The 21,309-nt window shown below is 42.0% G+C and overlaps 1 pseudogene; it reads left to right on the top strand.

The window, feature by feature from the left end:
- The first annotated feature begins 19,818 nt into the window (after positions 1-19,818).
- On the top strand, positions 19,819-20,362 carry LOC114623836 (annotated as a pseudogene).
- Positions 20,363-21,309: the final 947 nt, after the last annotated feature.

Below are 21,309 nucleotides of genomic sequence, written 5' to 3'. Positions count from 1 at the left end.
AATTTGTTTTTTATGTGAGGGATCTGTGCTCATGGTAAGAGCCAGTTCTCCTTCAGAGCAAAGCAGGACCCATCCACCTATATGACACTGGGCATAGGACAACAAGTAGGCAGATGGAACTCAATAAAGCCTGTGCTGAAGGAAGCCTGTCTCTGGAAGAATCTGGCAGTACATTTGCTTATCTGCACTGAGAGTAGACTGAGAAGTGTGTATTTGAATCATACTGCTTTAAGTATTCATACAGAGAGAGAGAGAGAGAGAGAGAGAGAGAGAGAGAGAGAGAGGAGAGATGGAGAGACGGGGGAGGGAGAGAAGCTATTAAAATTATTTGCCATTATTTCAAAAAAGTATTCAGTTTTAATGTTTCCTTATAATCAAGCCAATACAGTTACTTTTAAATAGTTATTTTTGAAGCCCAGGTCATGCACTGTCCTTTGTATAATAAGTAGGTACCTGCTATTTTTTAAGAAATTAAAAAAATGTATGATGTCTGTTCATCTTCATCTATTAACATCATCTCTAAACTCTCCTACTTTTTAGGTAAGGAAGGGCCAGAATGGCTAATGAACCAAAGCAAGAAAATCAAGGAGCATAGTAGTCAATCACAGCTCAGAACTGCTGGGCCCAGCAACACTTCATCTATATTCTAAAGCACCCACATGGGAGCACAGCTCTGGGAAGTAGTTCTTTCTTTCATCTAGGATTGGCTTCTTCTTCCCACAGCGCATCAGCCTTCACACTGGCATTGCTCTTTTATCATTGGTATGTGTAGACAAATTCCATGAACATGTAATGAAATGTACAAGCTACCTTGCAAGTGTCAAAAATGTACCACAGCAGGATTTTATTTTCAAATATGCTTATAGGGTGTCATTTGTTTCTTCCCCCTTAATAACCAGCTCTGGTTGACTAGGCTAATAAAAACCCAAAATGTTTGGATTCCTCATATGTACCTTCAAACATGGCTGTTACTATAGATTCTTGATTTTATTGTCTACCAGGGCACTGAACAAAACAGTAGCTCCACAAATTACTGAATAAATGAGGAAGAAACATTTATAAAAACATAAGGGGGAAATCCCCCAGAGTTGTCTCACAGTAAGGGTGACACATTGCAGACCTTAATAATCAGGAGCCTTAAATAAATACATGCTGACCATTAGTCCAGACAGAGAAATCTCTGTACAAGAAGAGGAGACACTCCTTGCTGTTACTGCCTCTCCTGAGTTCCACTGGTTTATGAAATATCAGAGGTTGATATTTGATTTCCACAGGTGTGACTTTCTCATTTACAGTTTCCATCTCAGTGAAGAAACTTCACTTGTAACAGTTCAAACACTAACAGAACAGAGATCAACAGAATAGTCAGAGGGCAACAAGAAAAACATTATGAGAAATGTGAAGAGTGACATGAAGCTAAACTCAGTCTCAACGCTCTAAATAACTAAATCATTGTTTTATTTCTGCATCTTTTACATTGGATATACTGAGAAATGTATGTTTGTGTATACATGCATACATGTTTGTGTATACATGCAAACATGGATATACTGATTCTTATATGTATATTTTCATAATCATATTTACCAAAGTCACCATGATACAGTCTTCAAGGAAGACTCAAATAAGATAGTTTTGACGAAAAGTATCTCAAAAAGTGTTCACCATCCTTGTCAACTTGGGAAATGCAAGTTAAAAAACTTTGAAATTTCATCTCACTCCACTCAGAATGGCTATGGTTAATAAGACACTGGATATCACATGCTTGCAAAGGTGTGGGAATTGAGGAAAACTCATTCACAATAGGCAGAAATCCAAATTTATGAAGCCACTCTGAAAATCAGTATGGAGAATCCTCGTAGGGCCGTGAAAGAGGTCTTGGTTTTCGGTAGAAGCGCTAGCTGGAAGGAGCCCAGAGACCCTGCAAGGGACGGGCATTTATTCTGCTGCACTCCCAGAATCCAGGCTCCTAACATATGGCATGGAACTCCATTAACCTGTGCTGTTTAGTCATGTAGGACAATACAGCCCCTCCCAAAGAGCACAGGTAGAGGGCGTGATTACAGGCCTCAGGTCCTAGAGAGATTTACATACTAATGAGATACCGAAAGGCCAGAGGATGGAGCCAATTGAGCATTCATCCCCAGAACGTTCTTCCTTCTCCCTTCCTATTTAACTCAGGTCTGCCCTGAGTTTCAGGGGGGAACTACAAGATCCATCTACATCCGCCATGAAAATAAAGCCTTTTAGAACCCTGAACTTCCTCATGTCTTTGGGGCCTGCCATGGGAAAACTTGAAGAAGGCCTTTAATGAACTGCTGTAGCCACAGCCATCATGCCTAACTTCCCGTCTGGAGGACCTCTCTGCATCCCAGCCATGGGGACCACCTCTTCAAGCAAGCTAGCTGGGCCACCGAGTCTGCTAAGTGAGTACAGTAACCGAGTCTCTCCCGCTTGGGGCACTGCCGGTGCCTCTTTCTTCTCTCCCCTCCTCGATTCTCTCAGCTGTGGGTCCACCCGTTGCACACCCACATTCCCCTAGTTTTGGTCCTACCAAGGCCTCTCAGCAGCATATAAGAATTTAAGGGCTTGAGACCAGTCAGTCCCTGGCCACTTCCTGGCCTGGGGATCCCCAATCCAAGAGCTCTGTGCCCCTGAAGAACTTCAGACTGAGTGAGAACTCCCCCCGCTGGGTGGGGCCCCGTAGTGCCCACCTAGTGCCGTGCATGGAGTAAATTCAGTCAAGATTCCCGCACTCCAGTCTCTTTGGAGCTGTAGGACTCACAACAGCCTAACAAGATTCATGAACCCACGCCCACACCCACGAGTGAGCTAATCATTCCCTGTCAAATCCTCAAGCTATACTTATATATACTTATACATATTATAAACATATACACACGCATACACACATATCCCAACTCCTTGGCATATGCCCAATGACTTCAGATTCTACAGACACTTGCCCAACAATGTTCTTTGCTGCTCTATTCACAATACCTGGAAAATACAGATATGCCTGCCTCTGCCCGCTGAGTGCTGGAGTTAAATGTATGTGCCACTAGTGCCTGGCCTACACTGTGTTCTAAAACTGAGAGCCGGATAAAAAACTTTCAAATTAGTGGTTTCCCCACAATTTGTTATCAGACTAGCAGGAAAAGTAGCAAAGATGCCCTGTGTTCCCGGAATGAATAATTGATGGTTTCTCAAGGATTCTGTGTTAGGTTCTTTCACTATCAAAGAGAAAAAAATATTTAAAGGTGACTAGGCACCAATTAGGCATCTGTGTGGTCTATATATGCTACCCTCTGTTAATATATTCATATTCCTCTCCAATCCTGGAGAGCTGGTCTGTACAATAATTGCCACAACAAATCTCTTTAAGATCCAATAGTTCCCTCAACACTTGAATGATTATGGTTGAACTGTGAGGACAAAAAATCAAAATACATCAGCAGAACCCCCCAGACCACCAACAATTTGCTGAAAACAGCCAAAACAAAAAATAACCAGTTCCTCCTAGAACAAGGTGACCACGAATGTAAGAACAAAACCAAGACAAACCTTGACAAGTCTAAACATGCCCAAATGAGAAATGGGCCATCTGGTGTTTTTATTCTCCTATCAGAAAGTCTGAGGTTTCATGGCCAAAAATACAAAAAAATACGAGTCATCATGCCCACCAGGAAAAGCTTGCTATGCCCGCCAAAATGATAACTTACACCTAGTGCTGATGTTTAAAATATCCAATCAAATGTAAACGCGCCAAAGTTTCCCGCTCTCCCCCTTCCCCCTGCGCCGTTCCCTATATAAACTTTAAACTGTCAGAGCTGGGGGTCAAAATCCTTCCCTTGCATGGGGTGTGTTTTCAACCCAAGGGCCCTTGTCAGTAAACTACCTTTTGCTATCTTGCATCAAGCCGGTCTCCGTGTTTCCTTGGGTGCGCGCAACTCCAGGTGAGAGTGGGGACTCCCCTTGGGGGCCCCGTACAGAATTGATGCTAATTTGTTCACTTATATATTTGAGAATCAAGGCCCTCTTTATTCATGTATAGGACTCCATCTTCCTGTGTATTTGTGAGTGCTTATGGCTTTCTTTGACCTCTAAGCAGCAATGGACTAGGTCCCATAAATGTCATGAGCTCAAACTTTTTCTTGTTTTTTTGAGGTAGGGTTTCTCTGTGTAGCCCATGCTCTCTTGGAAAGCATTCTGTAGTCTAGGTGAATAAAACTCAGAGATCCTCTTGCTTCTGCCTCCTGAGTGCTGGGATTAAAGACATGTGCCACCATTGCCTGGCTTAATTTTTTACAAAAATGTTTATGCCATGAATAGTTTATGTTTGATAAGGAGAAACGTTTTAAAACATTTCTGCTGTACCTTCTCTCTCCTAAGACATATTCCTAGACATTAAGCAATGGAAGCAAAATGCATTTAATGAAAAAAATAGATGACATGGCAAAAAAGTAGTTCCTACCACTTTTCAATTAAATCTCTGTGAAAAATATTTAAAGGATAAAGTCAGACTGACAGGATCTGGAACTACCAAGGAGACAAGCCTCTAAGCACTGCTGTGAGTGATTAGTTTTAGGTTAGCTTTTGTCCATGGCCATGAGGTTATCATGAGGTGATTAAATTAATAGAGGTGGAAATATCCATTGCAAAGTTCTCAGCCTGTTTGTCCTGGGCTTGGATCCTGGAGTACTAAAAAGGAAGAAATTCGCTGAGCACAAGTATTCATCTTCCTCTTGTGCAAAGTGACCAGCTTCCTCAAGATCTTACTACCATGATGTCTCTGACATGACAGTTCCCTGGAATTAGATACTAAAACACATCATTCTCTCTTTAGTTGATTTTTCTTAAAGAACTATGACAAAAGTCATTTAAAAGTAGTAACCAGAAAGTATAGTCCTTACCGAATAAAGAATGACTATGAATCTGACACTGCCTTGATTTCGAGTTATCATCTATGACACATTCCAACACTAGCTCTTCATAATAATGAAGTCCTCTTCTCTGCTGCCTTTGTAGTTAGTGGACTTGTGTTGTCTTTCAAATGTGTCTCTGCTATTTTCTATATACTTGGTCATGGCAAGATGAACTCTAATCCCTGAAACTTTATAGTTATCGAAATGGGTAGAAGACTAAAAGCAGTGAGTTGTCCTGGCCGAGGAAAACTTCCTCCCTTATACAAGGATGACTGGGACAGTATGTTGTATCAAGAAAAACAAACAATGAGAAGATCCAATTGACAGACATGTAAGTGATCCCAAATTGAGTTGCCAGATGAGTCCAGAGGACTGTCAATCACTGCATTCTCCAAAGGTATTGTATGACTTAAGAGCATAGTTGAGACTATACAATCAAGCTATGGGATGATATTTATTATAACAATTAATAAACTGCTATATAGTTCAAAATATAATAAATACAAGACATAAAAAACTATAATATAATATGGTAAGAATGGAAAGACAAGAAATGTTTCGTAATAACATTTTCTGGAATGTGGATGAGTGGGAGTACGAAGAGGGCACTCAAGTGGAATGAGCTAGAACCTTAAAGGTGCTTACACAAGGATCAGATGCACCATTGTTGTGTGTAGCATTTGCTATCCTGCCTAAGCTCTAGGAATGATCACACCTTCAGCCCCTACCCAGAGAATATTGGGTCCGAGGATGAAAAACACAGACACACATAGTTGTTCAATTTTAACTTGCCTTATTGGCTCAACTGCTGAGTGCCTCCAATCTGTGTCAGCTAGCATTTCCTTCCCAGCACTCTCAGCTCAGCATTCTAAATCTGCACTCAATTTCAGTTACTCAGCCACCTTCAGTCCCAGATCAATACCCTCAACCTCCTGCCTGTAGAAGTGGCCTGTGGCCACTCTACCTGAGATCTCACATGGCTGGTTGGCTTTTCTACCTCCAAATCATGGCAAAAACTCTCTCTCCCCCATCCTTGCATCTGCTTGCTTGCCTGTGGGGACCCAGAAGTCCTGTCTATTCCTTCTGCCCAGCAATTGGCTTGTGGTATCTTACTGATAGATCAAAAACTAATTGAACAGAATCTTAGTATCAGAACTACCCCTACACATCATTGTCCTTGGGACAGCTCCTTTCACTTTGACAGCCACTGTCTCATGCCTGGTGGTCTTCATATCACCAAAATCAGTAAAAGTATTCGGGGAACCTGAAGCTTTTGCCATGTTATTGTAAGTCTGTGAGCTATCCTTAGGTAATGTACTGATGTCATTTAAGTTGTAAGCTCTAATGAGAGATAACTGCATCATGGAGGTGTACTATTAAAGGGAACTGTAAGGCCTTTCTCTTCTCTTCCTTCACTATAACGTGAGCATGTTTGTTCTATTAGGACTTCCACTCCCAATAAAGTGCTTCTCTTGGACCCAAACAAATGGAGCATATCAGTAAGAAACTGGAAACATCAAGACAGCAAATTAAAATAAACTTATCAGTACTGGGGCATGGCTAGGCAATTAAGAGGCTGCTCTTCCATAGGACCAGGGTTTGACTTCCTAACACTGACACTGTGGCTCACAACCATCTCTAATTCCAGTTCTATGGACTCCACTGTCATATCCTTGCCTCCCCATGAATGCATGTAGTATCCAAACTTACATGCAGGCAAAACACCCAAACATGTCATCAATAACTTTAAACAACCAATACCCACACCAGTCAGACCCTAGAGAACACAGAAGTTGTGAGATCTGTCTCGTTCTGCTAGAGCCCCATTACCCTTCCACCTGCACTTGGGGCAGATTTGCATGCCTGCTCCACAATCACACAGTGATGCTTGTCTCCCAAGGGGACTGCTTTTGTGGGTCCCTGGTTCCGGAGGGTGTCCCACGATGATCTCCCAGCTGAGGACAGAGTGAGAGCAGGGAGGGTCTGCTACTGTCTCTGCCGCTGCCTCTGCCCATGTCTCTACTGTCTGTTGGTTTCCAAGCAGGGAGGAGAGACTGCCTGCCCCCACTGCTGCTTCTGCCCGAGTCTCTGCGTTGCCACTCTGTCACTCCCAGATGCTGCACCTGTCTCTCAGTGCTGAGCTGGCCAGGGCTGGGCCAATAGGAAGCCAACTAGCTGGCAAGGAAGCAGCTTGGTGCCCCAGGAAGGTTCCAGGAGAGCAGATCTCTCCCCAAGTGTTACAGCTCTAGTGTTACAGCTCTAGTGTTACAGCTTTTGTCACAGAAACTCTCAGACACCAGGATGATTCTCAAACACACCTTTGATTCTCCAGAATAGAGCCCTTATATACAGTTTCAGGGTGGGTTAGGGTCTGGCGGCAGATAATGCCTATTGGCTTGGTCTGAGAGCTTGGAGATACCTCATCTACATGTGGGAGAGCCTGAGGCACTGTTCCTCATGACTGATGGTCATAGACCTCTCTTTGGGAGGGCCTGTCGAGGGCCAAAGCTGAATAAAAAGAACCAGGGCCTGGGGGCAAAAGCTGAGCACCTGCCATCCAGGTAATGGTCCGGGGTTCAAGACTTGCTCAATTAGGTATCCAGCTGCTTCTCCCAGCCCAACACCTCACATGCTTTAACCATAGATATAGCACTGCCTGCCTCCCAGGAGGCCTGCTTTAACCCAGAACACATAGCTCCACCTCCCTCTGAGGAGGCCTGCTCCAATCTGGGACACCAAGGCCAGTTACCATCAGAAACAACCAGAAAAAGGCAAGCTCAAGAATATAATCAATAGAAGCCAATGAGTTAGCCACCATCAGAATGCTGCTCTCCTACTACAGCAAGCCCTAGATACCATAAAATACACAAAGAACAAAATTCTAACCTTAAATCCCTCTCAGGAAGATTATAGAGGCCTTTAAGAAGATATAAATACTACCTTAAGTGAATAAAGGGGAACATAATAGAACAGGGCGAACCCTTAAAGAGAAAAAAATCTCTTAAAGAAATACAGGAAAATGCAATAAAAAGGTGAAGGAAATTAACAAACTGGTCTAAGACCTAAAAAATGGAAATAGAAATAATAAAGAAAACACAAAGGGAGGCAACTCTGGAGATGGAAAACTCAGGAAAAAGAACTACAGATGCCTGCATCATCAAGAGACGACAAGAGATGGAAGAGAGAATCTCAGACATAGAAGATACTATAGTAGGTATTGATACATCATTAAAAGAAATGCCAAGTGTAAATAGTTCCTAACCAAAATGTGAGACACAATGAAAAGACCAAACATAAAAATAATAATAGTAGAGGATGAAAACTCCCAGTTCAAAGGGCCAGAAAACATCTTCAACAAATCATAGAAGAAAACTTCCCTAAAATAAAGACATGGTCATAAATGTACACAAACCCTACAGAATATCAAGTAGATTAGACCAGAAAAGAAAATCCTCCTACCACATAATCATCAAAACACTAAACGTACAGAACAAAGAAAGAATTTTAAAAGCTTTAGGGAAAAAGGCCAAGTAACATATAAAGGCAGACCTATTAGAATTATACCTGACTTGTCAACAGATACTCTAAAAGCAAGAAGATCTTAGGATCTTACAGATCCTAAGAGACCAAAGATGCTGGCCCATACCACTAGATCCAGCAAAATTCTCAGTCACCATAGATGGAGAAACCAAGATAATCCATGACAAAACCAAATTTAAGCAATATCTTTCTACTAATCCAGCTATACAGAGAGTAGTAGAAGGAAAAGTCCAACACAAGGAGGGTAACTACGCCCAAGAAAACACAAGAAATTAATCATCTCTCAACAAACCCAGAAGAAGAGAATCACACACACAGAACCACTTTCAACAATAAAATAAAAAGAACTAAAAATGATTGATCATTAATATCTCTCAACATCAGTGCATGCAATTCCCCATTAAAAAGACATAGGCTAAAAGACTGGATACATAAACTGAATCCATCACTCTGCTGCATACAAGAAACACACCTCAGAAACAAAGATAGATAGCACCTCAGAATAAAGGGCTGGAAAAAAATTCCAAGCAAACAGTTGCAAGAAACAAGCTGGAGTTGTCATTCTAATAGCCAATAAATGATTTTCAACCAAAAGTTATCAAAAGAGATGGAGAAGGACACTTCATACTCATCAAAGGAAAAATTCACCAAGATGAAGTCTCAACTCTGAACATCTATTCTCCAAATTCAAGGGCACCCACATTTGTAAAAGAAACTTCTCTAAAGTTTAAAACATACATTTAGCCACACACTATGATAAGGGGAGAGTTCAACACCCTACTCTCACAATGGACAGATTGTCAAAACAGAGAAACAATGAAATGAACATAAGTTATGAGCCAAATAGATTTTACAGATATCTACAGAACATTTCACCCCAAAACAAAAGAATATACCTTCTCAGCACCTCACAGAACTGTCTCCAAAATTATTGTTGGCCACATAATTCAACACAAAAACAAACCTCAGCAGATACAAGGAGATTCCACCTTACACCAATCAGAACAGCTAAGATCAAAAATTCAGGTGACAGCAGACACTGGCAAGGATATGGAGGAAAAGGAACACTCCTCTATTGCTGGTGGGATTGCAAACTGGTATAACAACTTTGGAAATCAATCTAGCGGTTCTTCAGAAAATTGGAAATAGCTCTACCTGAAGACCCAGCTATACCACTCCTGGGCATATACTCAAAAGATATTCTAACATATAACAAGGACACATGCTCCACTATGTTCAAAGCAGTGTTATTTGTAATAGCCAGAAGCTGGAAACAACCCAGATGTCCCTCAACAGAAGAATGGATACAGAAAATGTGGTACAGTTATACAATGAAATATTATTCAGCTATTAAAAATGATGACTTCACAAATTTTGCAGGCAAATAAATGGAACTAAAAAATATCATCCTGAGTGAGGTAACTCAGACATACATGGTAGGTACTCACTGATAAGTGGATATTAGCCCCAAATCTCAGAGTATCCATGATACAACTCACAGACTATATGAAGCTTAACAAGAAGGAAGACCAAAGTGAGGATACTTCAATCCCCATTAGATGGGGGAACAAGATCATCACAGGAGGCAGAGGGAGGATAAGACCTGGGGGAAGAGAGGAGTAGAAGGGAAAAAGAGGGGTCATGAACATGTATGGAAAGAGACTGAAAGAGAAGCCCAGAGGGCCAGGAGAATGAATTGAAATAGGTAGCAGTAGGGGGTGAGTAATGAGGGGGATCACTAGAAAGTCTCAGATGCAAGGGCTGAGAGAGGCTTCCAGGGCCCTATGGGGATGACATTAGCCAAAATACTGAACAGCAGGGAGATAGAACCTGAAGAAGCTACCTCCAGTAGATAGACATGTCCCTGGTTGAGGGATGTGGTCACACATCCATCTCAAAATCTTTAACCCAGAATTGTTCCCGCCTAAAGGAAATGCAGGGACAAAAAATGGAACAGAGACAGAAGGAAAGGCCACCTTGGGATTCATGCCATCCACAGACACCAAACCCCAACACTATTGCTGATGCCAAGAAGTACTTGCAGACAGGCGTCTGGTATGGCTGTCCTCTGAGAGGTTCTGCCAACACCTGACTAAGACAGATTCAGATATCACAGCCAACCATTGGACTGAGCCCATAGATCCCAATGAAAGAGTTAAGGGAAGGACTGAAGGAGCTGAAGGGGATTGCAATCCCATAGGAAAAACACAATATCAACTAACCAGACCACTCTAAGCTTCCAGGAACTAAATCACCAACCATAGAGCTTACATGAGTCGGTCCATGGTTCCTGCTACATATGAGGCCTTTTCTGGCCTCAGTGGGAGGAGAGGCGCTTGGTCCTGTGGAGGCTTGTTGCCCCAGCATATGGGGACACTAGAGGGGTGAGATGGGAGTGGGTGGGTGGGTAGGTGAGCACCCTCTTAGAGGCAAAGTGGAGAGGTGATGGGGTGGGGGTTTTGCAGAGGGGAGACTGGGAAGTGGGAAAACATAAAACATTTGAAATGTAAATAAATTAGAGGAGGGAGAGAGGGAGAGAGAGAGAGGGAGGGAGGGAGGGAGGGAGAGAGAGAGAGAGAGAGAGGGAGAGAGAGAGAGAGAGAGAGAGAGAGAGAGAGAGAGAGAGAAGCAACTCCCTCCACTAGCAACCAGCAACTGCCAATAGCTCCCCATGTAGTAGCCCCCCATGTAGTGGCAGGAGTTGCTGAGCCCTGGTCTTCTCCATGCTGGAATTTTTAACTCTCTTGTTCTTGTGGTGCTCTTGAACAACAACAGCTTCTGTCAGTTTGTATGCGTAGCAATCATTTCTTGCCCAGACACCAGCATTTTACGGCATTCTTCCTCACCTTGTATCCCTTATATTCTTCTCATTCCCTCTCTCATAATTCTCCCTGAGCTTCAAGAGTACAGGTTCCTCATGCCCCAGTGGATAATGTTAGCACTAACTGGACTCAGAGAATTAAAAACTAAATTAATTAATTAAACTTTAAAAGGAGGACATGATATTGGGAAGGAGATGTGATAGAAGGCCCTGGAGGGAGCTGGGCAGAAGGAGTGAGGGTAGATATTGTTAATATACACTGTATATATGTATGGAATCATTACAGAATAAAAAGGCATTTTAAATAGATTATGAATTCTGGAAGGGTACATGGCGAGTGGCTAAGAGGCGCTAGGAGGAGTAGCATGGGGAGGATATGATCAAAACACATTATATACATATTTGAAATTCTCAAAGAATAAATAATATCTCTTTAAAGTTATATAGTGAGACACACTGAATAAATGCTATGAAAAAATGTGATTTAAAAACTCATCTTGACTTTGAGCTACTATTTAAGCATAAAAATATGATTAAAACTCTTTAGAGCAAATTAATGGTAAAATGAATAATGGATATGCTGGGGACATTTTCATATATGAGTATAATATACTTTGAGATAATTCATTCTTCCAGTTTTAGCTATCTTGATGACTATATCACCATTTCAGTCACCTAGCTTCATTTTAATTTATCACGTGGGAAATAGTTTATCAAAACAAGTTTCTCTTATTCTTGCTGATATATATATATATATATATATGAAATATACTATTTTATATTAGTTAATATTGGTCAATTTCTAACAAGTCAAGACATGAATATCATGCTATATTTCTTGTAAGTTTTGAAAAGAGTTATAGTAAGTGTTGGGTTAAAGTGTGGGTCCCGCATCTGTCCCACCACAGGGCTAGGGCCACTCAGGGATACAGAGGCGTGGAAAGTTTCTCTGCACTCTCCCCACCGGTGCTGGGTAGGTGTCAGGCTACAGGAAGCTGCTCCGGGGGTGAGGTAACACAGTTTAAGGTCCCCGGGGACTGAGGACTGTCAGAGTTGGCTTGAGGGTCCCTGGGCCTTTGACAAGGCTGGGGACTGACTGGTTCTCAGGCTCTTGGGCACCCAAGTTTACTTATAAACATCAACAAAAAATACTCAATAAAATTATTGCAAACCAAGTCCAAGAACACATCAAAAACATCATTCACCACAACCAAGTAATCTTCACCCCAAGGATGCAGGGATGGTTCAGTATATAGAAATCCATCAGTGTGATCCAAATATAGACAAACTCAAAGGAAAAAAGTCACATTAGATGCTGAAAAAGCCTTTGACAAAATCCAACACACCTTCATGTTAAAAGCCTTGGAGAAATCAGGAATCAAGGTGCATACCTAAATATAATAAAAGCAATATACAGTAAGTAAACCAATAGCCAATATCAAATTAAATGGAGAGAAACTTGAAGCAATCCCACTAAAATCAGGGACAAGACAAGGATGCCCACTCTCTCCCTATTTATTCAATATAGTACTCAAAGTTCTAGCTAGAGCAATAAGACAACAAAAGGAGATTAAAGGGATATAATTGGACAGGAAGAAGTCAAGGTATCACTATTCACAGATGATATGATAGCATACATAAGCAAAACTCAAATCTCTACCAGAGAGCTCCTATACCTCATAAACAACTTCAGCAAAGTAGCTGGATGTAAAATGAACTCAAAGAAATCAGTAGTCATCCTTTATACAAATAATAAATGGACTGAGAAAGAAATTAGGGAAACAATACCCTTCAAAAATAGCCACGAATAATACAAACAATTTTGGTATAACTCTAACCAAATAAGTGAAAGATCTGTATGACAAGAACTTCAAATCACTGAAGAAAGGAATTGGGGAAGATATCATGGATTGGTAGCATTAACACAGTGAAAATGAGCATCTTACCAAAAGCAATCTACAGATTCAATGCAATCCCCATCTAAATTCCAACACAATTTTTTATAGACATTGATAGAGAAATTCTGAACTTCATAGGAAAAAAAACAAAAAAATCCAGGATAGCTAAAACAATTCTGAATAATAAAAAAACTTCTGGGCCTTTTGGAAGGGGATAGTGTGAGGACAAGATGTAGCTACTAGTGTCTCCTGGTTTCTATGGCAGGTCCTCCAGGATTCGCCACTGGAGGATTTAGATTTAATATAGATACAAGATTAGGATTCCAGTTGCTGTGCCCAGATATTGAGTTATCATTGTTTCTGAAAAATAGAAAATAAAAAATAAAAAATGAAAGAACTTCTGAAGGAATCACCATCCCTGATCTCAGGCTGCACTACAAAGCAATAGTGATAAATATTTCACAGTATTGGTACAGAGACAGACAGGCCAATAAATGGAATAGAATTGAAGACCCAGAAATAACCCCACACACCTTTAGACTTTTTTTTTTTTTTTTACAAAGAAGACACAAAAAAAAAAACATTTTCAACAAATGGTCCTGGTCTAACTGGTTCTCTGCATGTAGAAGAGTGCACAATGATCCATACTTATCACCTTGTACAAAGCTCAAGTCCAAGTGGATCAAGGACCTCATCATAAAACCAGATACACTGAATCTAATACAAGAGAAAGTGGGGAATAGCCCTAAGTGCATTGGGACAGAAGAAAATTTCCTAAACAGAATACCAATGGCTCAGGCTCTATGATCAACAATTGATAAATGGAACCTTTTGAAATGTAAATGCTTCTGCAAGGCGAAGGACACTGTCAATAGGACAAAACAGCAACCTACAGATTAGGGAAAGATCTTCACTAACCCTATATCCAATAGTGGGGTAATATCCAAAATATATAAAGAACTCAAGAAGTTAGACTCCAAAAAACCAAATAACCCAATTTTAAAATGGGGTACAGAGCTAAACGGAGAACTCTCAACAGAGAAATCTCAAATGGCTGAAAAGCACTTAAAGAAATGTTCAAAGTCCTTAGTCATCAGGGAAATGCAAACCCAAATGACCCTGAGATTCCACTTTACACCAATCAGAATGGCTAAGATCAAAAAGATGTTGAGAAAGAGGAACATTCCTCCATTGCTGGTGGGATGGCAAACTGGTACAACCACTCTGGAAATCAATCTGGCAGTTCCTCAAAAAATTGAAGATAGTTCTACCTGAAGACTCAGCTGTACCACTCCTGGACATATACCCAAAAAGATGCTCTACCATATGACAAGGACACATGCTCCAATATGTTCACAGCAGCCTTATTCATAATGGCCAGAAGCTGAAAACAACTCGATGTCCCTCAACCGAAGAATGGATACAGAAATTGTGGTACATTTACACAATGGAGTACTACTCAGCTATTAAAAACAATGACTTCATGAACTTTGTAAATGGATGGATCTAGAAAATATCATCCTGAATGAGGTAACCAAGACCCCAAAGGACACGTATGGCATATACTCATTGATAAGAGGACATTAACCAAAAAGTACAGAATACTCATGATACAACCCACAGACCATAAGAAGTTTAACAAGAGGGAAGGCCTAAGTGAGGATGCATCAATCCCAATTAGAAGGGGGAACAAAATAATCATGAGAGGAGAGGAAGGGAGTGGCCTGGGTTTGAGGGTGAGAGGGGAAAAGTAGGGCAGGATCGAGTATGAGGAGGGGAGTAACAGGATAGAGGCCAGAAAATCAATGGAAATGTGCAGCTGCCAGTGGTGTGGGTTGGGGGGGAGCCTATAGAAAGTCCCAGAGACCTGGGATGGGGGAGGCTCCCAGGACTCAGTGTGGGTGACCTTAGCCAAAATGCCCAACAGTGGGGATATGGAACCTGAAGAGACCACCTCCAGTAGTCAGATAGGACCCCCGTAGAGGGATGATGACACCAACCCACCTTCAAAACTTTCGACCCAAAATTGTTCCTGTGAAAAAGAAATACAGGGACAAAAATGGACCAGAGACTAAAGCAATGTCCAACTAGTGACTGGCCCAACTTGGGATCCATCCCATGGGTGGACACCAATCATTGACACTATTATTGATGCTATGTTGTGCTTGCAGACAAGAACCTAGCATGGCTGTCCTCTGAGAGGCTCTACCAGCAACTGACTGAGACAGATACAGATACAGCCAAGCATTGGATTGAGGTTAGGGATTCCTATGGAAGATTTAGGGGAAGAACTGAAGGAACTAAAGGGTATGGCAACTAAAGGGTATAGAAAGACCAACAGTGTCAATCAATTTGGACTCCTGGGATATCCCAGAGACTGAGCCAACAACCAAAGAGCATACATGTGCTAGTCTGAGGCTCCCAGCACATATGTAGCAGAGGGCTGCCTTGTCTGTCCTCAGTAAGGAAGGTTGCACCTAATCCTTTAAAGACTTGATGCCTCAGGGTGGGCAGGTATAGGGGGGCACCCTCTCAGAGGTGATGGACAAGGGTGATAGGGGGAGGAATTCTGTGATGGGGGACCAGGAGAGGAGCAACATTTGGGATGTAAATAAATAATTAATTTTTTAAAAGAAGTTATAGTGGGCAACACTAATATGCCTCTCAAACTAGAAAACATGTTAAACCTAGCTACAGTTCTCCCACACTCAAAATGGGGGTATCTGCTTTAGTGCATCTAATAGAATCAACTTGTAGAAAAAAGCCAGCCAAACACTACACAGATGAAAGTAGCAATGTCCTTGAGTGACAAGTGGCAGAGATAGCAGCTAAGGCAAGTGCTGATGACAAGAGACAGAGATGGCTTGGGTAGATCAGAAGAGGGGACTTAAAAGTGTCAGCTCTGAGCCTTGTCCTTGCTCAAAGGTCCCAAGCCTCAGGTAAAGCAGAAAAGATGAACCATGCTTTAAAAAGCACAGTCTCCAAATTGTGCCAAGAGATTCACCGCCATCGAGACAGTCTTGCCTATTGCTCTAATGAGAAAGCATCCCCTCGAAGGGGACTTGGGTTGAGGCTTCATTAAATTCTTTATGAATAATCATTTAAGTCTGTGCTTAAAGTGGGATAAGCCCTTAGAAATAGTGATCACAGGAGTGATCACGGGACTCTGTTTCTTGTCGTGTGCATTCTTTGACTATCTGGGTTTATTGTCTTGCTTGTTCCTTGACTATTTGCATCTATTGTATTGCTAATTCCTCAACCTAGAGCAGACCTTATACTTGATTGTAATTTAAACAGTATAAAGGCAAAAAGGGAGGAGGAGGGATGGGACAGAGAATTAATGGGGGGGGGAATGGGGAAAGAGGATAACATCTGAAATGTAAATAAATAAAATATCGAATAAAAAAAAATGTTGAGGTCTGGAGAGGTGGTTCAGTGACTGTGTTTGCTGTTCTTGCAGATGACTGGAATTCAATCCGGAGCACTCATCCTGGGCCAGCTCACAACTGCGTGTGAATCCAGCTCCGGGAGACTTGATACTTTCTGGATGGCACAAGCACCTGCATAACACTGCATTCACACACACACAAATACACACTGTGATGATTTTTAATGAGAGTGTTCCCATAGGCTCCTGTATTTGTTTTTTGATTTGCTTTGTTGAGACAAGGTCTTACTATATAGCCTTTGCTGGCCTGAAAGGCATTGTATAGCCAGCCCTAGCTTGCTTTGAGCTGCCAGATATCAGCCTGCATCTGCCTCCCTGGTGTAGGGATTACAGGCATGTGCCTTCATATCCACGTGGGCTCATACGTTTGAGCATTTGTTCTCAGTTGGTGGTGCTATGGGAGGTTTAGGGTGTGGCCTTGTTGGAAGAAGTATGTTACTCCAGGCAGGCTTTAGAATTTAAAATCTTATGCCATTTACAGTTTGTTTCTTCTGCTTCTTGTTTTCAGTTCCAAATAGCTGCTGTGTCTTCCCACCATGATAGTGATGGACTCATTCCTCGGGAACCTTTTGCCCATATAAACAGTTCTTTATGTAAGTTGCCTTGGTCATGATGTTTTATCTCAGCAACAGAAAAGAAACCAACACACACACACACACACACACACACACACACAATCCTAAAACTTAACTCTCAGGACAGATTTTAAATTTTTCTAAAATGTCTGCGTATGTTATAGGTTCTAGACACTGGTTCATCAAGCCTGTGGTTGGCGTCTTCTCAACACCTGCACAGTAGGTCCCCAGAAGATCAACTTGCAGAGAGGTGCACTGACCCCATGGATAGTGCTTCTGATGACTCCAGTAAGGCTTGCTGGATTCAGCTTTTACCAGGATGAAGATGGCATCTTAAGATCAACATATGGGCAAATAAATTAGAGATTTTGAACCTAACATTAAGGATACAATGGCATCTGTGTCCTTACTAATAACCAACCTTTTGTCCATCCAGGACAATGACTGTGAGGTCCACTCTCCAATGCCAGGAAAGAGGAGCATCATGAGAGGTCAAATGGATTATGAAGAGACATCAGCAGATACAACATACTTTATTCACTCTGGCCAAAGGCTGCCACATAAACCACTGGCAGGCAGCTGCCAGCAGGCACTCAAGCATAATCCAACACTCATAAGCTAGCTCATAAACACACACACACACACACACACACACACACACACACACCAGGGAGGAAAGGGAGAGAGAGACAGGTTCACACTTCTGACTTGAAGGCCATCTTTATACATAACAGGAAAAAGAGCAAAACGTGGTCCTTTGATAAAATTAATTGCATAACAACATACATCAATCACTATTTACTTTGGAGTTCCCCTGACATCCAGAATCAGTCATTTTGTATTGATTCCTATAGGCCCTTGAATGTCAGGTGTCAGCCGTGTTTTAGCTGAATCAGTGCCATGATGTCTAAACAAAAATTCACACTTTTTCAAAAAAAATTTTTTTTAAATATTAAAAAAAAATTTGTTTAAAAAGTTTAGTGATGCAAGTGGATTTCTCTGAGTTTGATGGTAGCCTACTCCACATAAAGAATTCCAGGTCAGCAAAAGCTACATAGTTATATCCTGACTTTAAAAAAAAAGTGTGTGTGTGTGCATGTGTTTGTGCAGTATATATGTGTGTGCCTAAGTGTGTGCATATACACCACATGTATTTGAGAGCCCATAATTGTCAGAAGAGAACACCAGATCCCCTGGAACTGGAGTTACACAGAGTTGTCAGTTACCATGTGGGTACTGGGAACTGAACCCAGTCCTCTGCAAGAAGAGTAGGTGCTTTTAACTGCTCAACCACCTCTCCAGCCCATGGCATACCTATTAACAAAGATGTGTGCCTATACTTGGCAAAGACTCTTCATTTGTTTACTTTTATAGAATAAAAGTAGCTCTGGCTGACCTGGAACTCACTATGTAGACCAGGCTGACCTCATGGAGATCCACTTACCTCTGCCTCTTGAGTGCAAGAATTAAAGGCATGTGCCACCATGCTAGACTACTCATCTAATATTTACTTATGTGCATTTTGTTATGTGTATATATATGTATGTTTGTGTGTGCCAGGGCATGTGCATATGCACCATGTGCATGAAGGAGCCGTTGGATGTCAGAGGAGGCCATCAGATCCCCTGGAAGTGGAGTCTCAGCAGCTTGTGAGATGTCACATGGGTACTGGGAACCAAACTCGGGTATTCTGCAAGAGCGGCCAGTGCTTCTAACTTTGGAACCACCTCTTCATCCCTGTAAAGAGAGCTTTAAATATCTGCTGAGCAGACCCTTTCTGTGCTTGCAGAGGTTTATGATCCCCAGAGCCTATGAACTAAAACTGTATCTCAAGGTTTAAAAAGCTTATGATCATCTCTGATATCCCTAACTGGGGGCTTGTGCCTGGAAATGGAGGGGGGGGGATGTCCAGCTTGAGATGAACAAATTCTTTCCTTCTCACAGGATGTGTTAGAAATTGTCTAAATCTGGTAGAGAAATACAATGTAGCCTCTGTAGTCAGCCCTCTGAGGCAGTGCATAGGTGACTCCTGTTGTGTTGTCAGATGAGGTGACTTATTCTTGTGTGCCTTTGAAGTGCACCACAGCCTGGGAAGACTCACAATGTATACATGTCCCAACGGCCTGCCTGATTCAAGGAGGAAATTCAGCGGGCAATGCCTGCCACCAATTTAGGAGGATAAAGTACACCTGTCTTTTTGGTAGTCTTTGTAATGCTACAGATGGCCGGACTTACAGACACTAAGTAGAATGCAGTGGGGATGATGGTGTATGCTTTTAACTGCAGTACTCGGAGGCGAACGGAGGCCAATCCCGATGAGCTGGAGGCCAGGCAGGGATATATAGTAAAACCTTAGCCCCCCAAAAACAAAGCCCAAACCAAACCAAACCAAACCAAATGAAATGCTTTGACTTAACACCTGGAGCCACCGCACCAGTCGCCGAGCAGGTCCTGGTCCCTCTGCATAGTGTCCCGCGGCTTCGCTGACACTCCAGCCTGTGAGACAGGTCTTCAGCGTTTTCTTTTCCGTCAACTCGGTTGTGAGCCAGAACCATGAAGGGCCGAGGGCGCATCAGACCCCCTCTTTTGAGCATCAAGTGCCACCACCGCTATGGGCTTCACCATCTCCCCTCTCTTCTCATGTCTCTTTGACAAGAAGAAGATGTGCATTTTGATGGTTGGATTGGATGCTGCTGGCAAGACGACAATTCTGTTATAAACTGAAACTAGGGGAAATAGTCACCACCATTCATACCATTGGTCTAAATGTGGAAACAGTAGAATATAAGAACATTTGTTTCACAGCATGGGGTGTTGGTGGTCAAGATAAAATTAGGCCTCTCTGGAGGCATTACTTCCAGAATACCCAGGGTCTCACTTTTGTGGTAGATAGCAATGATCATGAAAGAATTCAGGAGGGAGCAGCAATGCTGCATAAAAATGCTTCTGGAAGATGAATTGCAGGACCCAGTGCTGCTGCTTTTTGCAAACAAATGGGATTTGTCAAATGCTATGGCCATCAGTGAGATGACAGATAAATTAGGTCTTCAGTCTCTCCAGAACAGAATACGACATGTCCAAGCCGCTGTGTCACACAAGGAACTGGACTGTATGAGGGACTGAATTGGCTGTCAAAAGAACTTTCAAAACGTTAAATGAAACTGAATGAAATGAAATGAAATGACAACCTAACTCCTAACTCTCCCTTCTTATACCATCTGGCCTAACATTTCTTGGATCCAGTACACTAAACCTTGAGAAAACCCAGTATGAGCCCTAGCATGAAGTAAGCCTAATGAATGAACAAGTAAAAGTGTTAGTGGAGGTAGTCCAGGGACGTACAAAGTCTTGGGTTCTATCTCTGACACTACAAAACATGAGTTAAGAGATTTGTTTTTCTGCTTTTTATTTTTTTGATGGGCTTCTAACTTGCTTCTGACCCCTTTGTCTCTACAAGCTGGGGTTACCAACATTCACCACTAGTTCTCAGTGTTTTCTGTAGGCTTAGATTTTTTTCAAAACCTACTTTAATAAGGAATCTTAAACACTTCAACCTCACTTATAGTCCAACAATCAAAGGCAGGGGAGAGAAGTGGCTATTGGCACTAGGATGATGTAGGTCTGTTCAAAAGTAGTTCCAATCTTCATTGTCAGCAGTCCAGTATATTAACAAAACATCAAACCCAAATCAGCAGCAGTGGCTTCATCCAGACATACTTCGAGGCTCCACCTATCAGCATGAGTCCCCTGAAGCAGCAAGGAGCAGCAGGAATACCACCAGAAGTTCTTTGGTGCATTTCTAAGAACTCACAACAAGAGAAGATCAGATGAGAAAGCAAGGTGAACCAATGCCAGAGCTTCATCAATGAAGACCAGCATCAATAAAGCCTAATGAAAACCAGCAAGGCGAATCAATGCCAGAGCTTCATCAGTGAAGACCAGCATCAATGAAGCCTAATGAAAACCAGCAAGGCAAACCAGTGCCAGAGTTTTGTCCACTGTCTGTTGAGTTATACCTATACGCTTTCTAAACATCAAGTGTCCTCTCAAGTGTCTGCTCCAGCAAAACATCACATGCCCTTTCACCAGACAGCTCCCAGAA

This window comes from Grammomys surdaster, unplaced genomic scaffold, assembly GCF_004785775.1.
Source record: "Grammomys surdaster isolate TR1022 unplaced genomic scaffold, NIH_TR_1.0 202, whole genome shotgun sequence".
Classification (NCBI taxonomy): domain Eukaryota; kingdom Metazoa; phylum Chordata; class Mammalia; order Rodentia; family Muridae; genus Grammomys; species Grammomys surdaster.
This window is presented reverse-complemented; position numbering and strand designations above follow the sequence as displayed.